The sequence below is a fragment of the Phoca vitulina genome, unplaced genomic scaffold (genome assembly GCF_004348235.1).
Source record: "Phoca vitulina isolate PV1807 unplaced genomic scaffold, GSC_HSeal_1.0 scaffold1, whole genome shotgun sequence".
Taxonomy (NCBI): domain Eukaryota; kingdom Metazoa; phylum Chordata; class Mammalia; order Carnivora; family Phocidae; genus Phoca; species Phoca vitulina.
In genome coordinates, this window is record NW_022589704.1 from 64,756,234 (window position 1) to 64,769,811 (window position 13,578).

The 13,578-nt window shown below is 39.3% G+C and overlaps 1 protein-coding gene across 2 annotated transcripts in view; it reads left to right on the top strand.

Moving 5' to 3' along the window:
• Positions 1 to 1,463: 1,463 nt before the first annotated feature.
• The window catches only part of LOC116635109 (sodium channel protein type 1 subunit alpha), a 145,393-nt gene continuing 133,278 nt past the window's right edge, over positions 1,464 to 13,578 (top strand). Inside the window, exon 1 of one of the 2 annotated variants that reach the window (XM_032408876.1) lies at positions 1,464 to 1,960. The gene's annotated coding sequence lies outside the window, so the exon portion shown is untranslated. Of the gene's footprint in view, positions 1,961 to 2,011; positions 2,597 to 13,578 lie in introns of those variants that run through there. The other variant, XM_032408927.1, reaches the window with a different exon arrangement.

A 13,578-nucleotide genomic window follows, 5' to 3' on the forward strand; every position in this document is an offset into this window, starting at 1 on the left:
GATGCAAGGATCAAGAAGTGCCTGACTACAAGAGCTCAGCTTACTTGAAAGTAATAAGACCAAATCTCTTTTAAAACATTCTATTTTCCAGTTCTTTGGTTTCTATGGGTTGTATATTTCCTGTACATTAGCTCCCCAAGAAAGGGACAAGCCTAGCTCCACAATCAACATTAACAAAATAAAAAGATCTGAACTACCAACGTAGTGTCCATTGCCAAATGTTCAGAACCCGATTTCATAATTCGAAAAATTTAATTAAATGTTGTGCCAATATGTTCATTATGGTTGTGAGAAATACTTGAGTAAAATTTTTCATTCCATCCACTACCTAAATTGATTTTCTAAAATCAGACTGTTCCTAAAAGCAGATATTTAGTGCTATTCCACTTCGTTTTCTGTCATTTCTATGATTAAAAAAAAAAAAATCATTGTACGTCAGGCCTTTACACCAGTACTAGAGGACAATTATTTACTGCGAGATGGTAGGCAAAACGCCAGTGAGTATCAGAAAAACCACTTTCCATTCGCCTCTTCTTCAGAGTCACCTTAAGCACATCGTTTAACTTCTTTCTACCTCAGTTTCCATAGGGGTTAAATGATGGAGTGGAATTAGATCATCATGTTGTTTTGTAGACCTAAAATTCTCTTATTTCCCTGTTCTATTCTCAGTGTGATGCATTAGTAGATAAGTTTCCTAGCTAAGAGCAGCACATTAATATTATTTTTAAATGATGCATGGCTTCTCTATTTCTGTTGCCTCGGGAATTATACATCCAAGCCCACATCCCGCATCAAACCACAATTTTATATATAATTAAACAATATAATATCATCTTAATAATGTCATATCATTGTACTCAGGATCAGAATATAGGGCTGGTTTTATTATTTCTAGCTTTTAAGAACGCAACTTGCATTGCACACACTTGAGATAATTGAAAGAAAATTAGATGGAGAATATGCTGTTTTTAATTTGCTGTTTAAAAGTATCCTCCAGATATCTAGGAGTGAGTGTAACAAAGCTTATTTAAAAGCACAGTAATCTTCTTGCCCCATTCTGAGAAATTGCTTTCAAAGTCTAAAAAAAGATTCATCATATACAAAATCTGAATGCTGAAATTCCTATCGTTTTAGTATCAACAATGGCAGTAATTAATGAACACACTTGACAGTTATCTGCCCACCATCATCGAGAGGTAACCTGATTTTCTTATTACTTTCACGAAAATACCTGAATTGAAATGCATTAAGCACAACCAGTTTAACCCACCCCCTTCTGAATTTGATAAATCAAGATTTAAAATGCCGCTGTCTCACTTGCAAAAAGATGTTTTAGGAGCATAAACCCTCTTTACCACTCTTAACAGTTATCCTGCAAACCAGCTCACACCTCCAGCTGTTACTCCTGGTACACATACACATATTCCCCTGTACTCACCACAATGAGTTAAAGGTAGACAAAAGCTCTCGGCGGCAGCCTTTGAGTCATTACTTTGCTTTACCATTCCCTTCATTTTAGGTGTCACGGCACAGTACTTTACAGACAGCCATTCACTCTGTTTAGCTTTGTTGCAAACACCGAGAGCGGTGTCTTGCACTTGCTGGAAAATTTAGCTTTTATGCTTCTGGTCATTCTTCCCACAAAAACAACAAGACCAGTTTCCGAGCTATTCTTAACTCTCCTTCCAAAACATTTCAGAAGAGAAAGACCAGATTTCATGATTCGCATGCAGAGTCCCAGCCTGCCCGCCTGCCTACTCTTGCCAGTACTTCTTACTCTTGCTGGAGATGACATTCAGCCAGCTCCCCAGCCCCGACGCTTCGTTATGTAAGGCTGTCTAGGTCAAGTGTAGGAGACCCACTGCTGGCCTGTGAAAACTCATGGAACTCTTCCTTCAGATTAACACTTCAGGGACTATGGAAGCTGGAGGAAGCTGAGCTTTTACTACATCTTTTGGGGGTAAATATTTTTGCATGATTCAGTGGTTTATATGCTCTAGTCTTGGCAGATGCCCGTCAGCCATGCTGAGAGGGGCAGAGAGAAATTACTAAGGGAGTCCAGTTTTGTCAGCATGCTTGAGTAAGCATAGGAAGTCTGGTAGCAATCCTGGTTTTAAGACACTTAAGGAGTAAATGAATCATAAATTAGGATTTGCTTATCAAGCCTCTTCTCTAGCCCTCGAGGAATGCATGTTGCTTTGGCTATTTCAACTCTGAATACAATCCATTTGCTGGGAGGTGTCGCAGGAGAGCATTACGAGCTCTCAGAGATTTACTGCAGTTCTTGGCTCTTCTGTTGCCCTTGTCTGATGGCAAATTTGCTTTCCTTGTCCATAAGCTCGATGTGTTCCCGTATTTGTCTTCTGCTGTGATTGTCTGTGACAATATGAGAATGAAGCCTGCATAACCTGCCAGTTATGTGACTTCAACAAATAATAAATCCTGCCTAGTTCGTTCCAAGGTGAATCCTGCAGGAAAAGCGCCATTTGATAGTAGCACTGAGTGATGTTGGGTTAACTGCTCTGGTTCAGACTGTGCTGTGTTCGGGGGACTCGGAGGCATGATCCCAGATTTGACATGAGCGGTTATTCACTCTGTGAGTAAAATTAGAAACAGTATAGCATTGATTCTGTTTTAGACTCTCACACCGTGTCCTGGTACGGGAATTAGTTAAAATAGCAGGCTCTTACTGAACGCTGCAGAAAAGCCTGGAGAAGTAGCAGGCTAAGATTGTAGCAACCGTACGATATTGGCAAGGAATTTTAATAAGATTTAACCAGAGATCCTGATACAACAGATGGCACCTAATTTAAAAGATAGGTGGGTATTTAAAAAGTTCAAGACAGAAGCAGCACATTTGAGAGGGTTTGGCTTCCTGCGTGCCTTTGGACAGGATGTCATGAGTTAGGAAAATAAAGGTTGTGTAAAGAGTCTCATGATGTTTAAGAGGTAAATGGGAGGCTGAATATTCAGTGTCCATAAATGAGGACCGGCGTGGGGCAATTAATGACAGCACACTCACTCGCTAAGCAAACAGGTAGTTTTTAAGTATCTGCAATTTCTTGCATTATTTTTTATTAAATTATAGGAATGAAAATGAATGTTGCCGAAATGAATTTCCTTCTGGGTACCTTCCACTCTGTTAATCATGACTAACAGTAGCACATTGATTATTTATGATGGGAATATATTGCTTATCATTGTATGCTATATTTAATTGATTAAACATGTACATGTTTTCCCAAATAATTTGAAGAGACAGTTATGATCCCTCAGGGCCTGATTTTATATTACTGATGTCAATAGGCATTGTCCCCATAGACCTAGCTTGGCATAAGAGCCCCATCAGACAAGGTTTTACTCAGTTTGGCATTCAGAATATTCCTCATACACATAATGTGAAAAATAATGCATACCTATTTAGTCGTACTTACAATCTTTGGTTCATATATCTTTACAATAACACTGCCAGTACTCAATGTCTATAAATGATTTTTGTTTCAAAATCGATTTTTAATAGGGATTCTTTTCTCTGTTAATGGAGCTTAAATAGTTATATTCATTTGTTCATTTCTAAAGTAAAAGATATGAGTTAAATGAGGCCTAAAGTTAGTTTTGGTTCGCCATTTCTGGATGATTTTTCCTCTAAGTGCGAAGTAGCATTAGTAATTAATCTATGCCAAAGTGAGATTACATTTTTTTTGGTGAGATTATATTATTAAATGCCTACAATACTAAACCAACATTGATTGAGTAGCTACCAAATGCTAGGCCAGTGGTTCTCAAAGCGTGGCCTCCTGAGTAGCCACAACACCATCTGAAAGCTTGTTAGGAATGCAGATTCTCGGGGGGTGGGGGGCAACTTGTCTCTTAACAAGCCCTCCAGGCGGCCGTGAAGCATGCGAAAGTTTGAGAACCACTAGGCTGGGTAGAACTTTGGTTAAATATCATGAAAATTGTTTTTACTACATACAGTCAAATGTATGTTACATAATTGAATTCTCTATTTTTCTGGTGGCCCAAATGTCTCAGTGTAAGCAGTTATATGTTTTAAGGATTTATGCTAGTGTTTAGTACATCTTCAGCCTAAATTTGTCCATAAGAAGCTTTATTTTCCAGCAGTTCCATTTTTAGCTTTTAGAAGTCACATAGTGTGGTGGGGAAACAGTGAAGGACTTAGCCCTTCCAACTCTTCAGGAAGCAAGGAGTTCTTGCTCACTGTGTGACTTGGCCCCCATCACTGACCCTCTCTGATGTTCAGTTTCTCATTTGTAAAATGATAGGTTAGCCTATGTTAGGGTTTCTCAGCTCAGCACAATTGACATTTGCGGTCAGAGAGTCTTTGTTGTGGGGTCTGTTCTGTACATCATATAATGAGCAACATCCCTGCCCTCTACCCACAAGGTGCGACTAGCAACCCTCAATTGTGACAACCAAAAATATTTCTAGACATTAACACATCTCCCCTGAGGGCAAAATTGCCCCTCCCACCTCCTCATTCTCACCCCATCCCCTCCCCACGTTTTCGAATCTGAGAATCGCTGGCCTAGTTTAACTCCCCTTTGTAAAGTTCTAGTATACTAAATAGTACAACAGATATACTATTTCTCCTTTTGGAAGCATGCAGTTTCAAACTTAACAAAATAAATAGATATATGTCTCTTTTGTGTAAGCCATGTATAAACTGAGGTCTCTTTGCCCCCTTGAAGATCTAGGTGTAATTTGCTCAAATACCAATTCCACAGTCTGTCAAAGTCCAAAACCCTTCTTCAACTTCTCCGGGACTTAAAATCTTGTATCACCCTCTGTATCCTGGAGTCCTGGTTCCATGTATGCTACCTCATCACTCTTAAAAAGTGACCTAGATTCTATCTGTCACGAGTTTCCACCAGAGATTTTTCTATACCAATCATCTTTGGGGTTGATAGATTTCACTGAGGATGTGGGCTCTTCCCCTCATTTTTCCTCTCTCTCCCATCTCTGCTCCTCACCCCCTTCTTGCAGGATGTTCTGAGAGCTCCAAATTCTCCTTCTAGTGTACACAGCAGACCAGCTTTCCATGGCTTTTATATCCAGATGTAAATGCCCAGACCCATCAAAGAGCTTAGAAGATCAAGGGTCTCCAGTTTAGAACCATCTTCCTTTCATGGAAGGCAGTTGGGGTTATATTATATAATCATAAAATCATAAAGTCATGGGACTGGAACAGGTATCTAATGTAAGTTCATTTACCTGTCTTTAGAAGTCATACTAAATAATAGCTCTTGGCCCTTAAGATTACACATTTGCCTGCTGGCATCTCAGAATTTTAACGATATCTGCCCATGAATTATTACCTCAAACAGTTCCACAATTCAGTCCAGACATTTTCTGGAACTGATATGCATGGTAGAAATAGATAAGCCACACACCACTCACACACACATGCACACACGCATGTTTTTTCCCAACTGTTAGAAATTCTTTTTAGGACAATGTACTACAAACTCAAATCGTATCCTAAGATATTTGTGAATTAAGGGACTTAATCTAAAATGTGGATATAAAAAAAATGTATTGGACAACTATATCTTGATTAATCAAAAATAATAGCTTATATTTGAATGATTATATCTGCATTTCCAAGTAATTTTATAGACATGATCCTTTTGGAGACCCACAGCAACCCTAAACAATAGGTCCCATTACTATTATCATTTTACCACAAGAAAATAAAACTGAAGATCTTCAGATGCCAAATCTACTTCTCTTCCCATTATTCCATAAAGCAAGACTCAATAGTGTATGTAGTTTGAACACATTGGCGAGTATAATTCCTAAGTGTTTTTTAATAAAGACTTATTTCAAGAGTCTTTCTGCTCTAGTCATTCAGAGAGAATAAGGGTTGATATGTGTTACCAATTCTTTGTTTTAGTTGCTAGGATTCAGATATTTTCCCTGACTTATTTGTATAATATGTTTAATTAATTGTTCTTTATATGTATTACTAAGTACTTATGGAACGATTTCAACACACCATTTATTATACTAGTTACAGTAACAAGTATTATGTCACTTAATGCTCTCAAAATGTCCAAGAGGATGGGATTATTCCCCCTCCTAAGAGATGACCCTGGGGGCACCTGGGTAGCTCAGATGGTTAAGCATCTGCCTTTGGCTCCGGTCATGGTCCCAGGGTCCAGGGATCGAGCCCCGCATCGGGCTCCTGGCTCAGCAGGGAGCCTGCTTGTCCCTCTCCCTCTGTCTCTCCCCCTGCTCGTGCTCTCTCTCTCTCTCTCTCTGTATCTCTCTGTCTCAAATGAATAAATAAAGCCTTAAAAAAAAACAAAAACTTGTTTAAGAAAAAAACAGAGATGACCCTGAATTCAATTTAACCTAAACTTGAGCTTTAGCAGAGTTACTGCACTGACCTCGCCGTCAGCTCTGTGTCCACCAGCCAAAGGGGAGCCATAGCCACAGACCATCTCTTTCCACTGCGACGCCCAGTACATGGCACAGCACTGAGCATATACTGAGCCTTAGTAAATACTTGTTGAATGGATGTTGAATAATTATCATTGCTACCTAGCTCCTTTATATTTTGTGCTTTTCATAACATCATTCACCCCAGTCAATTAAATAGCAACTTGCAAATGAGATCCAGAGTTAAAAATAAAATTCCCAAAGGAAGAGGTAGGTTCACTTAAGGCTGCAATACATTTGGAGCTCTTTGCAACTCATTCATGCTACTCTCTTTATTTACCTTAAGAAAAAAATCTTTTGGGTTTGATCTAGAGACTTTCTCAGACTTACAAAGTGAAAAATTGCTTCCAACCTCAAGTAGGAAGTCTTGCTTTAAAATACTAGTTTCCCAACCCCAGAATCACACAGTCACTTCCAACTTTATTTGGTCTTAAAATAAATACCCATGAAGAACTTGAAAGATCTTTTATTCCATTTTGTTATTAGTGAAGTAAAGTTGACATACCGTATTATATTAGTTTCAGGTGTGCAACATATTGATTTGACAATTCTGTTCAATACTAAATGCTCACTACACCGTAAGTGTAGTCACCACCTGTCACCCACCATACATATTCCATTTTAGAATACTCAGAAAAAATGTATTCAATAACAGAAGATAATTTAAACATGTATTAAATACAATAAATTCCAAATGACTTGACAGTATATGTAAATTCCATTTTTTTTTTTTTTTTTGAAGCTGTGACTCAACTCAATATTACAGTCTTCTATTGAGAGCGGAGGTGCTCAATCTACATCCTACCTCAGTTAGGGGTGCAAGTTGTTGTCAATCCATCCCTTTCCGTACCACTGGTTAGCTTTGTGATGATGGGCAAATTATTGAAACTCTGAAAATCTGTTTCTTCAGCTCCCAAGTGAGAATCATCCTATCTCCTGTCAAGAATTTAGAAGAGATAATATATATCAAGTAGTATCTTTCACATACTAACAGTGTTCAGAATATAATAGTTTATAATAATATTTGGCATCATATGCTCCCAAATATATCAGGCTATCTCAAGGAGTCCTCCCAATCTCTTTTGAGCAACTAGACATTGATATTATATAGGCTCTGGGACTCAAAGTTGCTGGATTCAATGACTGATGTTCAAAGCGCTGATGAGTCAAGATCCGGTGAGGAGATAGGATGAGGCTAGCCATGAATGAACAGTTACCTACTCTTACACTGCCCCTAAAGATACTTTTAAAAATGCAGTATCCTAAGATAACTAGCCAGCCATGTGTCCAGCATTTTTATTCTTTTTTTTTTGTCATCCCCTGTTCTTAAAAATTATATTATCGAGGTAAATAATCCCTTGAGAGATTTGAAAAGCCTAGGAAATGTAGAAGTTTTTTCTTCAGAGTAGAAGGAACAACTATTAAGAGGAAAAGTATGTATCGCTGGAAGAGAAATTTAGAATTACGCTGATTTAATTTATCTTGAAAAACAATTTGGACCTAAAGATAAAGACAAACACATTTCTACCAAGTTAAGGTAAAATCTTTGACAACTGAGAGCCTAAATTAAGTAATGCCTCTGATTTTTTTTCTAATTCCAATATTCTGTGTAAATGGGATTAAGTCTGGAATGTGGCCAGCCATGTATCAATCAATTCCAAGATGATTAGATTTACTAGACCTGTTTCATGTAGCCATTGATAATTAAAGAAAAATAAGTGACTCTTAATGTTGCCTTTTTAATCATTTATCCTAAAATGCATCATTAGTCACATAGGTCTCCATAATCTGAAATTTGTTAACTAAGCTGATTTGTGAAAAATTAATTTGGTTTTTCTAAGTGAAATTATAGTTCTCTGATAAAGTGACATTATTTTTTATGTCCAATAAGTGAAACAGAGAAATAGGATATTTAAAAGAGTTATCAGTGTTCTGTTGGGATTCTCTCATTTTGGGACGCAAAGAAAAATAGAACAGGTAGCAATCTTCTATATGAAATTTCCTAAAGATATTATTGTGATTATCGAATATTGGGAGAGGGGAACGTGGCAGTAATAGTAAGAGTGTTTGGGTTTCAAATGTACAGTTTCTAGTGAAAATGTTAGAGAAAACTGTATATCAATGGCACGACCATGACATCACAGAGAAATGTTTTGGTCTCCAGATTAACGAAACTTGTCCTCCTGACAATGAGCCAGCCGCCCCCCCCCCCCCCGCCCACACACACACACCCACCTTGTCTGAAGTGGTTTTAGGAGCACATAAGCCAATTATGAGGACACTACTAATATTGTCGGTAGCCTTAGAGCAAATAGATGACTCCCTCAAACTGGTGGAAACAAAAGGAGAATGTTCGGTTTTGGCTTCTCGACATCATCCTCTCCTGGTCTCCTTGTGAACACGGTTCCATCTTTCCTTCTGCAGCAGTGTGCTGCGACCTGTGTGATCTGGCGTCTGCGCAGCCCTCCAAACTCTAGCCATTTCCACAGACCCAGCCTTGCATCTGTCTGTACACCATATCTCCTCTTCTTAGAACGTACCTTCTCTTTCTTCCCCACATGTCTCTGTGCTTCTGCTAATAAACTCCTATGGGGAACTCCCAGGTGAAGTCAAGACTTAGGCTAGATATCACTTTCCAGTTAACAAAGAAAAAAGCTTGATAATTCCTGATGATGGCAAAGGTGTGGGAAACAGGTCTCTTCTGCTGTTGCTGGACTGTAAACATGCCTTTGGAGGGAAGCCTAGCAATATCTACCAAAGTTAAAAGGCCCATGCCCTTCCACTAAGCCGAGCCATTTCTTGAGATGATGTCCCACAGAAAACTTGTGCAAGTGGGGAAAATATTTGGAAAGTGATGTTGACACCAGCATTGTTTGAAATAACAGCAAAGCGAAACAAATGAAACCAAAAAACTGGAAGTAACCTAAATGCTTATCATTTGAAGACTGATTAAATAGATTTTTGATGTATCCATCTATATGCATGCCAGAATACTCTTTACATTATAACATATGTTACATAATAACAAGAGAAAAAAATGGGGATACGTTATGTGTAACGTATGTAACATACATTACATAGTAACAAGGGAAAAATTTGAGATAAATTATGTAAATCAAACAAGGTGTACATCAATAGATAGCATAATGTCATTTCTGGGAAAAAAAGATAAAAAACATACATTTCAGATGCTTTGATAAACACAAGAAATTTCAGACAAGTTTCAAAAGAAATCGTTAACAGTGCTTGCCTCTTCAGAATGGCCCTGGGGGAAGAGAAACAGGAAGGTTAATTTTGATTTTTAAAAGCAAACAGGTCAAGTGATATGCAAAATATTACTTGAAGAGTAGGTTAGGAGTTTTCTTGGTAGAAGAGGGGAGGGGTACCTGTCTCCAGTAGACCTGACAAGCGTGCCTTCCAAAGGTGAGTGGGCATGCTTAGGGGACAGTGAGAAGGGCAGTGGCTGATTCATAGGGCGTGAATGCAGAGGGAAGAGGGTGGGCTTAGGAGCTGAGCCTCTGTGATGGTCATTGGCCAACAGTACCCTCTACAGCGGTGATTCTCAAACTCTAATGTGTACAGAAATCACCTGCGAGTCTTGTTAAACTGCAAATTCTACAGAGTAAAGCCCCAAATTCTGCATTTCTACAAGCTCCCAAGAGATGCACACGCAGCGAGCCCACTGCCACACTTTGAGAAGCAGGGCTTCAAAATTTAAGAGTATCACATGTTGGTGTGGTTTGTGTCTTCACAAATATGAAGCAGAGCCAGAAAGCACTTGTTTTTAGAAAATGAGCTGAGAAAAAGAGTCCTCATCAAGCATGAGGTTTGCAACCTGAGGCTTGGCCAGAGCGAACTTATTGTCAAATGCTCATGATCCGCAGCAGTTCTGCTTTCTGAGACTCTCCATGTTTAACAAATGTAGACTTCTGGAAACTCAAGCGTTGCCAGATTGAGGCAAGTGTCTCCACTCCACTCCTCATGTGTTTAGTTTATTTGTTGACTTGGTGAGAGTAGTTCCAAACATAGCTCCACTCTTTCACATTCTGTGGAAGATCTAAAACAAGGAGAAGGAAGAATCGCCATCTGCCACCCTCCCACCCTGCCACGTGACACCCCCAACACGTTTGACAGAAATCCAGACTGTAGATTCACCATACCCCTAAAACTCTCTTGGGCTGGCCGCATGTAAAAATACCTCTCCTCCATCACAGTCCGTGTGAGCATGGATGATGTAATCCTGCTCAGTGAGGAGTGGATGTGTCATCTCCCCTTTGTTTGCCTTTGAACTTGGGTCCCAGAGACTTACCATCTTGATTTTAATAATGTGATACTGCAGAGAGTTTTATATGAAACAAGACAATATGAACTTAAGCTACGATTGGGTACTTGGAAGACAGAGTGTTGGTTTCAAAACCACACTTAATCATCCCCTTACCTGGAGACCCTCCTAAGTGTGACCTCAGCCAAGTTACTCAACTATTCTGAGGCTCAGTTTCCTCATCTATAAAATCATGATAATGATAATGATATCTACTTCATTAGATTGTCATGATGTTTTAAAGTCCTGGCATATTTAATTATTATTCCTCTTAAATCATTGTTAGAATTGATTTGTTTTTTGTTTTTTTTTTTTAATTTTTTTTATTGTTATGTTAATCCCCATACATTACATCATTAGTTTTAGATATAGTGTTCCATGATTCATTGTTTGTGCATAACACCCAGTGCTCCATGCAGAACGTGCCCTCCTCAATACCCATCACCAGGCTAACCCATCCTCCCAACCCCCTCCCCTCTAGAACCCTCAGTTTGTTTTTCAGAGTCCATCGTCTCTCATGGTTCTTCTCCCCCTCCGATTTCCCCCCCTTCATTCTTCCCCTCCTGCTACATTCTTCTTCTTCTTTTTTTCTTTCTTAACATATATTGCATTATTTGTTTCAGAGGTACAGATCTGAGATTCAACAGTCTTGCACAATTCACAGCGCTTACCAGAACACATACCCTCCCCAGTGTCCATCACCCAGTCACCCCATCCCTCCCACCCCACCCCCCACTCCAGCAACCCTCAGTTTGTTTCCTGAGATTAAGAATTCCTCATATCAGTGAGGTCATATGATACATGTCTTTCTCTGTTTGACTTATTTTGCTCAGCATAATACCCTCCAGTTCCATCCACGTCGTTGCAAATGGCAAGATCTTATTCCTTTTGATGGCTGCATAATATTCCATTGTATATATATACCACATCTTCTTTATCCATTCATCTGTTGATGGACATCTTGGCTCTTTCCACAGTTTGGCTATTGTGGACATTGCTGCTATAAACATCGGGGTGCACGTAGCCTTTCGGGTCCCTACTTTTGTATCTTTGGGGTAAATACCCAGTAGTGCAATTCCTGGATCATATGGTAGCTCTATTTTCAACTTTTTGAGGAACCTCCATACTGTTTTCCAGAGTGGCTGCACCAGCTTGCATTCCCACCAACAGTGTAGGAGGGTTCCCCTTTCTCCGCATCCTCGCCAACATCTGTCATTTCCTGACTTGTTAATTTTAGCCATTCTGACTGGTGTGAGGTGGTATCTCATTGAGGTTTTGATTTGGATTTCCCTGATGCCGAGCGATATTGAACACTTTTTCATGTGTCTGTTGGCCATTTGGATGTCTTCTTTGGAAAAATGTCTGTTCATGTCTTCTGCCCATTTCTTGATTGGATTCTTTGTTCTTTTGGTGTTGAGTTTGATGAGTTCTTTATAGATTTTGGATACTAGCCCTTTATCTGATATGTCATTTGCAAATATCTTCTCCCATTCTGTCGGTTGTCTTTTGGTTTTGTTGACTGTTTCCTTTGCTTTGCAAAAGCTTTTTATCTTGATGAAGTCCCAATAGTTCATTTTTGCCCTTGCTTCCCTTGCCTTTGGCGATGTTTCTAGGAAGAAGTTGCTGCGGCTGAGGTCGAAGAGGTTGCTGCCTGTGTTCTCCTTTAGGATTTTGATGGACTCCTGTCTCACATTGAGGTCTTTCAACCATTTGGAGTCTATTTTTGTGTGTGGTGTAAGGAAATGGTCCAGTTTCATTCTTCTGCATGTGGCTGTCCAGTTTTCCCAACACCATTTGTTGAAGAGACTGTCTTTTTTCCATTGGACATTCTTTCCTGCTTTGTCAAAGATTAGTTGACCATAGAGTTGAGGGTCCATTTCTGGGCTCTCTATTCTGTTCCATTGATCTATGTGTCTGTTTTTGTGCCAGTACCATACTGTCTTGATGATGACAGCTTTGTAGTAGAGCTGGAAGTCCGGAATTGTGATGCCGCCAGCTTTGCTTTTCTTTTTCAACATTCCTCTGGCTATGCGGGGTCTTTTCTGGTTCCATACAAATTTTAGGATTATTTGTTCCATTTCTTTGAAGAAAGTGGATGGTATTTTGATGGGGATTGCATTGAATGTGTAGATTGCTCTAGGTAGGATTGACATCTTCACAATATTTGTTCTTCCAATCCATGAGCATGGAACGTTTTTCCATTTCTTTGTGTCTTCCTCAATTTCTTTCATGAGTATTTTATAGTTTTCTGAGTACAGATCCTTTGCCTCTTTGGTTAGATTTATTCCTAGGTATCTTATGGTTTTGGGTGCAATTGTAAATGGGATCGACTCCTTAATTTCTCTTTCTTCTGACTTGTTGTTGGTGTACAGGAATGCCACTGACTTCTGTGCATTGATTTTATATCCTGCCACTTTACTGAATTCCTGTATGAGTTCTAGCAATTTTGGGGTGGAGTCTTTGGGATTTTCCACATAAAGTATCATATCATGTTAGAATTGATTTGAATAGCAATACATTTCTGCATACCTACCACATACTAGAGATCCATTCTATGAGATACATAGCTTTTTCCCCCTTTCCCAGCAGCCCTTCATATCTGATAGAACTTATAAATCATCTGCCTGATGCTTACAAAGGAATGGAAGTCTTAACCAGGACAGTGGGAATGAAGGGACTCTACACAGAGTAGGTTCAAGGGAGCCAAAATTGGATGATGAGGCAGCCAGGGACATGCAACAGTGGGGAAGTCTGAAGGTGCACATGCGGAGGACAGCCATTGGCGAGAGCTGCCA